Raw genomic sequence first — 12,666 nt, 5'->3', positions numbered from 1 at the left:
GAAATTAAAAGGTATCTTTTATTTTTTACCATATTCCAGAAATATATCTTTCCATACACCAGAAACCTGAAGTTACCTTTTATTTTTCCATATACCAGTAATTAGAAGTTACCTTTTATTTTTCCATATACCAGAAATCAGAAGATATCTTGTATTATTCCATATACCAGAAATCAGAAGATATCTTGTATTATTTCATATACCAGAAAGGAGAATGTTTATTATTCCATATACCAGAAATCAGAAGATATCTTGTATTATTTCATATACCAGAAATGAAAAGGTATATTATTATTCCATATACCAGAAATCAGAAGGTTTATTATTCCATATACCAGAAGTTAGAAGGTCTCTTATTTTGATAGTACTTCGCCCTTTCCTATGTTCTTCGTATACCTATTGTGTGTTTATACCAACGACTGTAATTATTCTTTATACTGCATACAAGCACGAATTCCCCCTCATTTACATGTATATAAATCAATCTATTTCTTACTGGATCTCAATATGTAATTTGCAATGCTTAATCAACTCCACAACCACCCCACCCCCCAATAAACCATACAGACTGACGCAGGTACTACAACCTAGTTAATGGCTTTCAAGTCCCTTTTGAATCCACTGACAGCTTCGCCCGTCAGTGAATAAACCTTTCCAAGTGATTTACGTTATTCCACGGGGGTCGCGCTTGTGGGGGCGGAGCGTAATGTTAAGGTTTGCTTCCCAACTTGTAATTTTTTTTTCTTATTTATAAGACTGTGTGTGTGTGTGTTTGGTTATTTTGTGACTGACTAAATAAGTGAGCACAACAGTACGAAGTTTCGCGAGGTTTGGTGACGAAATAATGTGGTCTGAGGGCCATTTACAGACCACAGAATATTTTTGTTTTGCTTTTTCCTCAGTTCTAGTTTACGTCGACCTTGTGCTCTCTCTCTCTCTCTCTCTCTCTCTCTCTCTCTCTCTCTCTCTCTCTCTCTCTCTTCATTTCTGGGCCCTTTTTTATGTATTTTTACAACATACGAGACAAAGATTCTGTACATTATGTCCTCCCTTCCGATTCCTGGGAATTGCACACAGGTTATCCAATTGGACGATTTATTTGCTCGTTTGTACGTCCTGAATTGTTATTGAGATTGCATGCATTCATGCAAGGAAGGTGAATTTGTATGCGCTATTGGTTTTTTTTCTGTTGTTCATTATCTTGGGTCTCCAACGAATTCTGGGAATAGATTTCCAACTAGCGTTTGTAATTTTATACTTGCTGTGCACAATTTAGTTTAAGATTAAATTGCTTTGAAAATCTCTCTCTCTCTCTCTCTCTCTCTCTCTCTCTCATTTGTAATATCATACTTGCTATACACAATTTCATTTTAAGATTAAACTTCTCTCTCTCTCTCTCTCTCTCTCCTCTCTACTACCATTGGTTATTTTATACCTGCTATGCACAATTTCATTTTAAGATTAAACTTATCTGATATTCTCTCTCTCTCTCTCTCTCTCTCTCTCTCTCTCTCTCTCTCTCTCTCTCTCCGCCCTTTCCAATTCCGCCGCACTATTAATCTACAGAGGTAGATTAATAGTGCCCAAAACTATACCAGGAAAAATAAGGAAAGCACACAGGACATTAATCCACTACGCACCAGCATCGATAATAGCAGTCTATTCAATGCGTTGCCAGCTCATCTGAGGAATATATCAGGAGTGAGCGTAGATGTGTTTAAGAATAAGCTCGACAAATATCTAAACTGCATCCCAGACCATCCAAGATTGGAAGATGCAAAATATACCGGAAGATGTACTAGCAACTCTCTGGTAGACATTAGAGGTGCCTCACACTGAGGGACCTGGGGCAACCCGAACAAGATGTAAGGTCTGTAAGGTCTCCCCCTTTCCCTATTGTTCCCCCTTCTCCGGAGTGGGTCTCGTGTAATCACGGGTAACAGAATCACGCCGCTTGTAATGGAATCACACTTGAGGTCGTTTGAACCAAGATCGTTCCGTGAGGCAGAGAAAGAGGAGGAAGATTGCGTCAATGGATAGAGAAAGAAGAAGAAGAAGAAGAAGAAAAAGGATCAAGATCCTTTATGTGAGAGAGAGAGAGAGAGAGAGAGAGATCCAGGCAGTAATACTGGTAGAGAGTCAAAAGAAAGTTGTTCCACAAAAATTTCAGTGGAAAGACATTGGAAAGAAGAGAAAAGAACCAGTGTGTCCCATATGAGAGAGAGAGAGAGAGCGAGAGAGAGAGAGAGAGAGTCCAATATGAATGAGAGAAAGTTCAATATGAAAGAGAAAATCCAATATGAAGGAGAGAGAGAGAGAGAGTCAGTCCAATATGAAAGCGAGTCCAGTATGAGAGAGAGAGAGAGAGAGAGCTCAGTTTAGTGAGTGAGTGAGATGGATGATGGTTGTTAATGGTATATGTGACGTTAAGGCGTTACATTAATATCGCCTTAGGGCGTCATCGCCCAGGGTATGGATTCCCCCGAAGAATAATCGGCGTAGGCTGAGAGAGAGAGAGAGAGAGAGAGAGAGAGAGAGAGAGGGGGGGAGGGTGGTCAACCGTAGGTGTGAATAGGAAGCATTTGTGTAGAACGAGAAGGAAACTATTGTCGTTGTCTTCGAACCAACTTTAGTTGTTTCTATCATTCTTTACATGATTTTTATGTTTGTGTTTGTATGTATACTTGTTTGTTTTCGTGTTCATACTATACAGCCTATATAGTTGTTTGTGTGTGTACTATAAAAAATTTCTATTGCAAGATTTTCTTCTTTTATCCCTCAATGTCTCAAGGAATTTCCTCTGTATACACATACAGGCTCTCGCTGTATTCATCCTTGAATAGGCAGACAGAAACCACCCCCCCCCCCTCCCCTTTTTTATGCATAGTTTTGTATTTACATTGGTACATGCTCCCGTAAGCTTTCTTCGTCCGTCATTGAGCCTTGAGGGAATATCTTTTATTAAATCTTTTCGTCTCGGAGGGGAGTAAGAAAAGGAGTTAGATTCGCCTTCTCTCTCTCTCTCTCTCTCTCTCTCTCGTCCCTGCGATGTGTATACACATCGCTTCTGGCCTCGAACGGAATCACATTAGGTTAATGTACATTCGTCTCACGTGTATGTCCGTGTGTACAGATGTGAACACCAGGTGTAACCGAGGGTCTGACGCGTGCGGGAGATTGAGGTGGTTGGGGCCGGGGGCGGGGGGGGGGGGGGGGGGGGGGAGGAAGGAGAGAAAACCAGCGAAAATGAGGAGAAAAATAAGGTAGAGGAAATATAAGGGGGGAAAACGGAGGGTCATTCGAGAAGAAAGAATAGTGGAGGAGGCTTGAAGAGAGAGAGAGAGAAAGAGGGGGTGGGGGTCGATTTTCCATCTCTTGAAAGAAACATGTTCTTTGTTTGTTTTTTATTTGGTTTTGTTTTTGTTTTGTGCAGCCTTCGTAACCTTCAATTTTCTTGATTTAATGAATCATTTTGCTCTCATTCTTTGGGATTTTTATGATAGGAATCAGCCTAGCAATTTACTAAGCTCATGAAGTTATATCCTCCTCTCTCTCTCTCTCTCTCTCTCTCTCTCTCTCTCTCTCTCTCTCTCTCGTAGGCGTAACGATTAAGCTCTCCTCCTCTTACTTGTTAACAAGGAGTAGTAGTATGTCCTCTTACCCATAAATCCATTAAAGTTCCCCCAAGAGAAACTTAGGAACGCCCCCTTTTAGCGACCCTTGAAGTCTCTTAAGCAAGCAAGGAACTTGTGAATAGAGAGAGAGAGAGAGAGAGATCCGCTAAGAATGTTAAAAGTTACCAATGGCGAGTTATTTAGCAGTACAAAAGAATATGTGCACTTGCGAACATACTATACATATATATATATATATATATATATATATATATCTATATATATATATATATATATATATATCTATATATATATATATATATATAATATATATATATATATATATATATATATATATTGTTAATCAGTATGATCATCGATACCATTAGATATTCAGGTTATTAGTTAAAGAAGTAAAATGTATAAACATCTTCGTACTGGGTTACATTAATATATTAAATTATATATATATATATATTTTATGTTGTTCTTACTCAGTTTTGTTTATACTGGTCCCAGTAAAAGAGTTATTTGGTCCATTCGTTTGGGGAATCCAAGGTGTCGAAATGCTACGGCCACTGGTGAAACATTTAAGATTCCCCCGGGGGGAAGGGGAATGCGGATGGGGAGATCGAAACCCTTGGGCAATAAATTTTATTGGTGTAAATTTCCTTTTTGAAAAAACGGCGAGGAGCGAGAGAGAATTTCGATTTTGATGAAAATGACCGTTTGCCACTTTTTGAGTTATTTTATCTCAATATGATTCTTTTATAGCTATGTGTTATTAATACTATTGCTGCTGCTGCTCTCAGAATGCGTCTTTATGGTTTGTTAAGATTGCATTATCTATATTCTGGATGTTATGTTGGTTAATTTAAGTGATCATTTTCCATTTCCTAAAACTATTGTGAAATTTTATTTTGTTAAATTCAGTGGAATATTTTTGAAAGAATTGTCACCACGCAGTATTTAGATCGATAAGGATAATTTACCCATTCTAACTGGTTTGCGGAGTGAACAGTTGCTGCTTCAGAGAGAAAATCTTGATGAGATGTAAGGTAACACATTGGCTGAAGAGGCAGTTTCTATATAGAAATTCAAACACCGAATGGACCTTTCTCCTTGTAGTTGAGTAGTGCCGTCAGTGCACCTCACGTGGACGCAATGTAGGCATTACACTTTTGAGCCTTTTACATCACCTCCATTCCAGCTTCGTTCCTTCAGTCTTGCTGTCCAGCCACTCCAACTCTATCTTATCATCCTTTAGTCTTAACTTACCCAGTCTTTCAAAATAGTAACTTCCGTGTAAGGATGTCTTCTGCTAATGAACCTGTGATTACCGACTTGTCTGTAAATTAACGTTTATATGATTGTTTAGGTCAGTTATTTCATAATTTTGATATATATTGCCTTGTTTGTAAACGAACGTTCATATGATTATTTTTATGTAAGTCAATATCGCCTTCTAATTTTCATGTATACAAAATTTTTATAATTATTTTTATATTTAAGTCAGGTATCGCCTGACACTTTTGATATACATTGCCTTGTCTGTAGATGAACGTTTATACAATTGTTTTTTATGTCAGTTATCGCCTAATACTTTTAATATATGTTGCCTTGTCTGTCAATGAACGTTTATATAATTATTTTTATGTCAATTATCGCTTAATAATTTTAATATGTAATGCCTTGTTTATCAATGAACGTTTATATAGTTGTTTTTATCTATCAATTATCGCTTGATGATTTTAATATATATTGCCTTGTCTGTCAATGAACGTTTATATAATTATTTTTATATTTAATTCTATTATTGCATATTAATTTGGATGTCCATAACTGAACGTCTGTGTAGTAAAAGCCACAATTATCTTTCCAGGTTAGCATCAGGAAAAACGAGAGACACGGTCCCGGAAGGAACTTAGTAGGCAACGCCTTTCGCCTGTAAGGCCTACAACTACGTAAGTAGCAGTGTCTGTTTAGGGCTACGCATCTCTCGTCTGACCTCTCAAAGTCGGAGGTTAACTAATAGGATTAATCGCTGCTCGTGAATAAGAGTGTCGGTTACAAATTTCGTGGGTCCATCTTCTCCCCCTTTGGAATGCTGAGGGTAGCTCTCTCGCTCCCTGGCCCTTTTTATGTTCTTGTACGGGACCAGTGTACTTCGGGCAAATTAGGCCTATACAAGTTAGAAATTTATCGCTGGATGTAAGCGGAATGTATTATCAGGAACCGGTTATTTTATTGGCTCTCACGGGAGACGAGTAATTGGGACTTGCTCTTCATGATCCTTTTTCAGAAAATTCACTTTGCTCTGTTTCTTTCGTAGCTGTTATTGGTGTATTCATTCACATTTTACATTAGCATTAAATCTCGTCCACATGTTACTACTCTCATGCCTTTTTACATATATAAGCAATATTTTCATGACATTGAGAAATAATAAGTCAGGTTTTTCAGTCGTAATCTGAAGGTAAAAGTTTAATGGTTATTCCAAAAAGCAAGAACAGTAAAGACCCGCGTTTTATCTTATTAGTGATATAAAACTGGGTGTCACAAGGCAGTAGAATTCAAGCTTATAGAAATAATGGCAATGTGATGTTTATTTGTAGTGTCTTTCGGATTTTTACTTTATATCATCCTGGGGAGTTCGTGCAATGAATTTTTGAATGGAGGATTCAAGAACATTTGACCAGTAAAGTAATATATTTTAATATCACTTTAGAAAGACTTTTTTTTATAAACTCTGAAAACATTTTTATTATTCATATAATTATAACATCTCAGTCTTATGAGGTTTTCGTATCACTGCTCAATTTCCAAGATATTTATACCATTCTTAGTAATAAATAATTCCAGTAAAGTTAACAAGTTTTTTCGATCTCCTTTTAAAGGAAGTTCTGTTGAAATACCGAATGACCAAATTGGCAAATACACGAGACTATTTCTTTAAGAACCAGATCAACTTTCCCCTTTGGGATCTGTACGTAACCTTATAAGAAGCGTCTTTCATGCGTTGTAATTTTCCTAGATTTTGTGTTATTATTCTCCGTGCAATTTCCTGGCGAATGAAGAGGCCTCGCGTTTCTTCTGTACACTTAATAGCTCTGGACGAGCTCTTTATGGCTAACTATCAGCTGTAACAGCGAGGATAACGACGATCATAAAATAAGCTATACAGTTTTCTCTCTCTCTCTCTCTCTCTCTCTCTCTCTCTCTCTCTCTCTCTCTCTCTTATCTGGCCTTGGGGCTGAGTGGTAGGGCGTCTAGCTCACAATAGGAAGATCCGTGTACGAGTCTGCACCGGCACGAGGAGGGACAGATGGGCGCTTTTCCTAAAAATCCAGGGCTTCTCCGTTGATCCTCGAGGTATAATATGTATATATACCTAGTTGGTAGACTTCTGGGAGAGAGAGAGAGAGAGAGAGAGAGAGAGAGAGAGAGAGAGAGAGAGAGAGAGAGAGTATACTTATTGTGATTTTTCATTGTTTTGTCAAAATATGTATGGTCAAAACTGGAGGATCTTCAAGAGGTAATCCTGCCAAGGGTAATGACGCCATTAATAAGATATCACGAAATCTCTCTCTCTCTCTCTCTCTCTCTCTCTCTCTCTCTCTCTCTCTCTCTGCGTGTGTACCATTATTTTTCACAATTTCCTCCTATCTTCCATAGACGTGTTACTAGTTACCCCGGTTTGTTGTGATTACGTCAGTCACAATTTTGATCCGGAGTGGGCACAAGGGCACTTGCCTTCCCAGATTGTTTGCACCTCGTCGGGGTCGAACCAAGGGTCCCTTCCATGCCCGCAGAGGAAAAGAGAGACGGAAACAAAGTGTCGGGCACTTTAATGCCCGAATGTGTAGAACGTAGGGAAGGACTAGTTCCAGGAGCCCATGGAGAACAGGACTTAGTCTCAGTTGGGTCCTGGTGTAGAACTTGGAGGAATAATAGGTCTAGAAGTACAGTGGGATTCGGGGACCGTGTTGTGTGTGTGTGTGTGTGTGTGTGTGTGGGGGGGGGGGGGGGGAGGGGGGGGGGGGGGGATAAAGCCCCGGTTGTGTGGGGTCAACAGCACTTCTTTTCCTCTCAAGCCTCCATCAGCTTTAGGTTTTGTAAGGGTATGTACGTACATATGTTTGTATCGACCATCGATGCTGCTGCTGCTGCTACGGCTACAGCTACGAGTGTCGTCTGATTGGATGAAGGGAAGTAGTAAAACTCCTCCTCCTCCTCCTCTTCCTCCTTCTCCTCCTCTTCTTCCTCCTCCTCCTCCGTTCCCCCCGACCCCCCCCTTTGCTGAAGGCGGTAGTACTTGTGCCCCCTGGGGCCACAAACCCCTATAGCTACTCTACTTCCTTTGTTGCAGTAGCGCCAAACTGCTGGAGTCCCGGTATAGATTTGCAATAACAGTTATGTCCATTTTTCATAATTCTGATTTAATTTATTTGGTATTGTTTGGAATTTGCTCCTTTATGACTGGAATACGCCAAGATTTGGCCTCAGTTTTCCATAAAGATTCGGTAGTATTTCTTTCGTTTTCATTCTTGAAGAGATATCAAGAAGAGACATCGGAACGACTCAGGAATTGAACTTGTAGATGACTTGATTACTTTATTTTTCATTCATCGGACACATGATGAGATACAATTTTCATATTAGAAATTCTGCTGTGAGGGAGTGCGAATTTATTCCTTTGATAGTGTACGGCCAAATATGAAATAAATTCGCCGCGCGATAGTGATGGAAAACATTTGCATATTATCCGATGATAGAATTTCCATATAGACCGTGTTTTGAAAGTCTCCCATTTATTCTCTTGCGCGCCAATATAACGGGAGGTGTATTAAACTGACAGCTTTTCGAGTTTAGAGTAAAAGTAATAAAATATTCCTGTGCCGGTGGTAATTACTGTGATCGATATTTGTATTCGGGAGAGGACTCTGTTGTGTAACTATACATTATATATATATATACTTTAGTTTTATTTATTTATTATATACACACAAAAGTCATAATATATCTATCTATCTATATATCTATATATATATATATAGATATATATATATATATATATCTATATTATATATATAGATATATATATATATAATATATTACATACACACACACACACACACACCCAAAGTGTACAGAGATATTAATTTTATGAATGTTAACATTTTTTTCTATAGTAGCGTTACTTTCTTTTGATTAAATGCGTTTCTGCAATCCAGAATATTGTTGTGAAGACTGAACGCAGCTTAGCTAGCGAAAGAGCAGTGCCTTTGTAGTTAAGTCGGAGATTATGTCATTTTTCAGTCTCTCTCTCTCTCTCTCTCTCTCTCTCTCTCTCTCTCTCTACTCTCTCTCTCTCTCTCTCTTTAAAGGAACAAGGATTTTCTTCGTCTCACAGCAAGTGAAGGGCACTTTCTTTGGAGTGCTTTCTCCATCAACCTGTCGCATTTTCTTTCCTCTTACTCGTCTAATACACCGTAGAGAACATTTTCTTGAACGGTCGGCACTTTGTCCTCGGCCGTTCCCCTCTCTATGTTTTAGGCCTTTGGCTGGCTGCGTTTCCCCTCGGTTGCGGACATCTCCTGATTTTTAATAACGTAAATGTAATTATGTCCTGTTCCCCTCTCTTTAGATTTCCCTTCAAGTGGATTTGAGTTTTTATGTTCTCGGAATCTCTCTCTGAGTAGTGTGTGTGTGTGTGTGTGTGTGTGTGTGTGTGTGTGTGTGTGTGTAGCTGCTTACTTTGAAGAGACGAGTGTTTGCACATGTGTCCGTTCATTCATCCGATTAAAAGGAGGATAATACTCGAAGATAGTTGTCCATTTGAGTTGATTTGATATTAATGGATTAATTGTAGAAAAGGTTCATTAAATTTTAAGTTTTAATTTGCATATGGTAGGTGACTGTCTCTCTTTGAGCTGACAGTGACAGTCCCGCACTGTTGTTAACTGACTGACTGAATATGTGATGAAATTGCAATCTGTAGGACCAGTTACTGATGTAATGCTATTGAGCTTATTGTCTTTTTACATACCAAGGAGTTATCTTTCTGGTTAGCGTATGTGTTTGTTAGGAAGAGGATAAGAAATTATTTGGTTTTCTCACAGACAGTTGTTCCAAAATAGGGCCTCGTACTGACAACTGGTTATTTATTTATTTATTTATTTATTTATTTATTATTTGGTTTTTTGGAACAGGTAGGAATGCAATGTTCGTTAAGGATTGGCGGAGGTTTGCTTTCCCCAAACGTTCTCATCGTATCTGCTGTTGTTCGTATAGTTAATGAATATTTTCAGTTGTGGCATTGTAAACTATTATAATGTCATCCCTCTGTTATTACCTTACTCCTATGTATGAGCTCGGATTCACGTGGAATAAATATATTTTAGAAGAGTCTTCGTTTAGTCGGATGAAAATTGTTTATAACCATCACTTTGTCTTGTGCCTTTAATACCATGCACCCATCTCTCTCTCTCTCTCTCTCTCTCTCTCTCTCTCTCTCTCTCTCTCTCTCTCTCTCTCTCTCTCTTTTCCTACTCCTCCTACCTTGCCCCGAGGTCTTATTTCCCATTTAGTTGATGAGTGTGTTTGCGTTTTTGATTTGCGCTTCAAAGACGGGGAGAGACAAAGAGAAGAAAAAATACGGGGAGTTGAAACGCTGTCGTCACCTCGTCGTGCTCTCTTCCTCGCCTTCCGACGCTTGGCGCGTCTCTCTTATTTCCCGTCTCTTGTCATTTTTTCAGAGACCTTACCTTACCTTACAGACCTTACATCTTGTTCGGGTTGCCCCAGGTCCCTCAGTGTGAGGCACCTCTAATGTCTACCAGAGAGTTGCTAGTACATCTTCCGGTATATTTTGCATCTTCCAATCTTGGATGGTCTGGGATGCAGTTTAGATATTTGTCGAGCTTATTCTTAAACACATCTACGCTCACTCCTGATATATTCCTCAGATGAGCTGGCAACGCATTGAATAGACGCTGCATTATCGATGCTGGTGCGTAGTGGATTAATGTCCTGTGTGCTTTCCTTATTTTTCCTGGTATAGTTTTGGGCACTATTAATCTACCTCTGCTTGCTCTTTCTGATATTTTTAGTTCCATGATATTTTCTGCTATTCCTTCTATCTGTTTCCATGCCTGAATTATCATGTAGCGTTCTCTTCTCCTTTCTAGACTATATAATTTTAAGAATTGTAGTCTTTCCCAGTAGTCTAGGTCCTTAACTTCTTCTATTCTAGCTGTAAAGGACCTTTGTACACTCTCTATTTGTGCAATATCCTTTGATAGTGTGGGTACCATATCATATTGCAATATTCAAGTGGACTACGAACATATGTTTTATAAAGCATAATCATGTGTTTCAGCTTTTCTTGTTTTGAAGTGCCGTAACAACATTCCCATTTTTGCTTTACAATTTTTGCGAACCAACAGAGGTTGCTATTTGTATTCATTGCATAACATGTTCCTATTCATCACCACACCCCAAGGTCTTTAACTGCTTCCTTATTTGCGATGGTCTCATTTATTAGGTCCCATTATATGCATATACTTTCTTTCTCTGTCTCCATAATTTATTGGATTCAACAAATTTATCAGAGTTAAATACCATCCTATTACCTCTGCCCAATCATATACTTTGTTAAGGTCTCTTTGTAGAGCGTTCCTATCTTCATCACAAGTAATTTCTCTACTTATTCTTGTGTCATCTGCGAAACTACTCACTACCGAATCCTTAACATTATTGTCTATGTCTTCAATCATAATAACAAACAGTATTGCAGCTAACACCGTACCTTGCGCACACCGGATATTACCTTGGCTTCATCCGATTTCTCGTCGTTTGCAATAACTATCTGTTTTTCTGTTGTGTAAAAATTCTTTTAACCATCTTCCTACTTTATTCCACGATAATTGTGTTTTCTAATTTTCTTCGCTAATATATTATGGTCTACTTTATCAAAAGCTTTTGCAAAGTCTAAATAAACCACATCTGTTTCATTCCAGTTCCGTTTTCCATATTTTTGAATATGTTCTCACGGTGGACTAACAGTTGGGTTTGTGTACTTTTTCCGGGTACGAAACCATGTTGTCCTTTATTAAACAAATTATTTTTTATTAAATGTTTCATAATATTTTTCTTCATCACCCTTTCATACACTTTCATAATATGTGATGTTAGACTCACAGGCCTATAATTACTTGCCTCTAGTCTTGATCCACTTTTGAAAGTAGGGGTAATATATGCTAATTTGTGCTCATCATAAATCTTGCCTGTATCTACACTTTGTCTTAATAATATTGCAAGTGGCTTTGCGATAGAATGAGAGAGAGAGAGAGAGAGAGAGAGAGAGAGAGAGAGAGAGAGAGAGAGAGAGAGAGAGAGAGAGAGAGAGAGTCCTCTCTTTTGTCCTCACTTCGTAGGGTTGTGTGGCAAGCTGTTGCATTTTCTGTAACCGTAATAAATCAATTCTTGTGAAGATTATCCAAGTGGTATTTGCTGGTGTTAACCTGTGGATACCTGTGGATATCTGAAATGTTGGCCAGCTGTGCTTTCTTGGATCTTTTACTGACCTCCCCATTTTTTCGGAGGGGGGGAGGGGAGGGGGTGGTCGTTTAAAACGTTTGAGGTTCCTAGCCATCATTAAATTGACATGTCATTTCCAGTTAGTTTTATACCTGATATTTCCTTCAGTACAGTTGTATATGAAATTCATGATAAGTATTTGGGATCTTTCTAGGATAGCGACCCCAAGGGTTTTAACCCTTTATGCATCCATCTTTCCGGCGGCGTTTTTAGTACAAGCTCGTTGGGTTTACCGTAAAAACGTAAACAAAAGACTGTAAATGTAAAAATATGACCCCTAAGTAATATCAGTCTTAGATAACGACCTCCCGAAGACCCGTGGGGTCACCATCTAGGAAAGATCCAGTGTTTGTAACTGTGTATCCAGTCTGGCTTGCATGTTATTTTTCCTTAGGTTGGGACTGAGGCCTAATCTGCATGGGCTAATAACACGTATGACAGAACTGTAAGC

At 38.7% G+C, this 12,666-nt stretch overlaps 1 protein-coding gene across 7 annotated transcripts in view; it reads left to right on the top strand.

The window, feature by feature from the left end:
• LOC135197906 (fasciclin-2-like) overlaps nucleotides 1-12,666 on the top strand; it is a 257,105-nt gene that overhangs the window by 101,036 nt on the left and 143,403 nt on the right. For 3 of the 7 annotated variants that reach the window (XM_064225132.1, XM_064225133.1, XM_064225130.1), the window contains exon 2: nucleotides 5,497-5,578. The exons of the other annotated variants lie outside the window; for them this stretch is intronic. The gene's annotated coding sequence lies outside the window, so the exon portion shown is untranslated. The remainder of the gene's footprint in view (nucleotides 1-5,496; nucleotides 5,579-12,666) is intronic. 7 annotated transcript variants of the gene reach the window in all.

The sequence above is a fragment of the Macrobrachium nipponense genome, chromosome 21 (genome assembly GCF_015104395.2).
Source record: "Macrobrachium nipponense isolate FS-2020 chromosome 21, ASM1510439v2, whole genome shotgun sequence".
Lineage (NCBI taxonomy): Eukaryota > Metazoa > Arthropoda > Malacostraca > Decapoda > Palaemonidae > Macrobrachium > Macrobrachium nipponense.
Note: the sequence above shows the minus strand (reverse complement) of the source record. Positions and strands in the feature narration are given on the sequence as shown.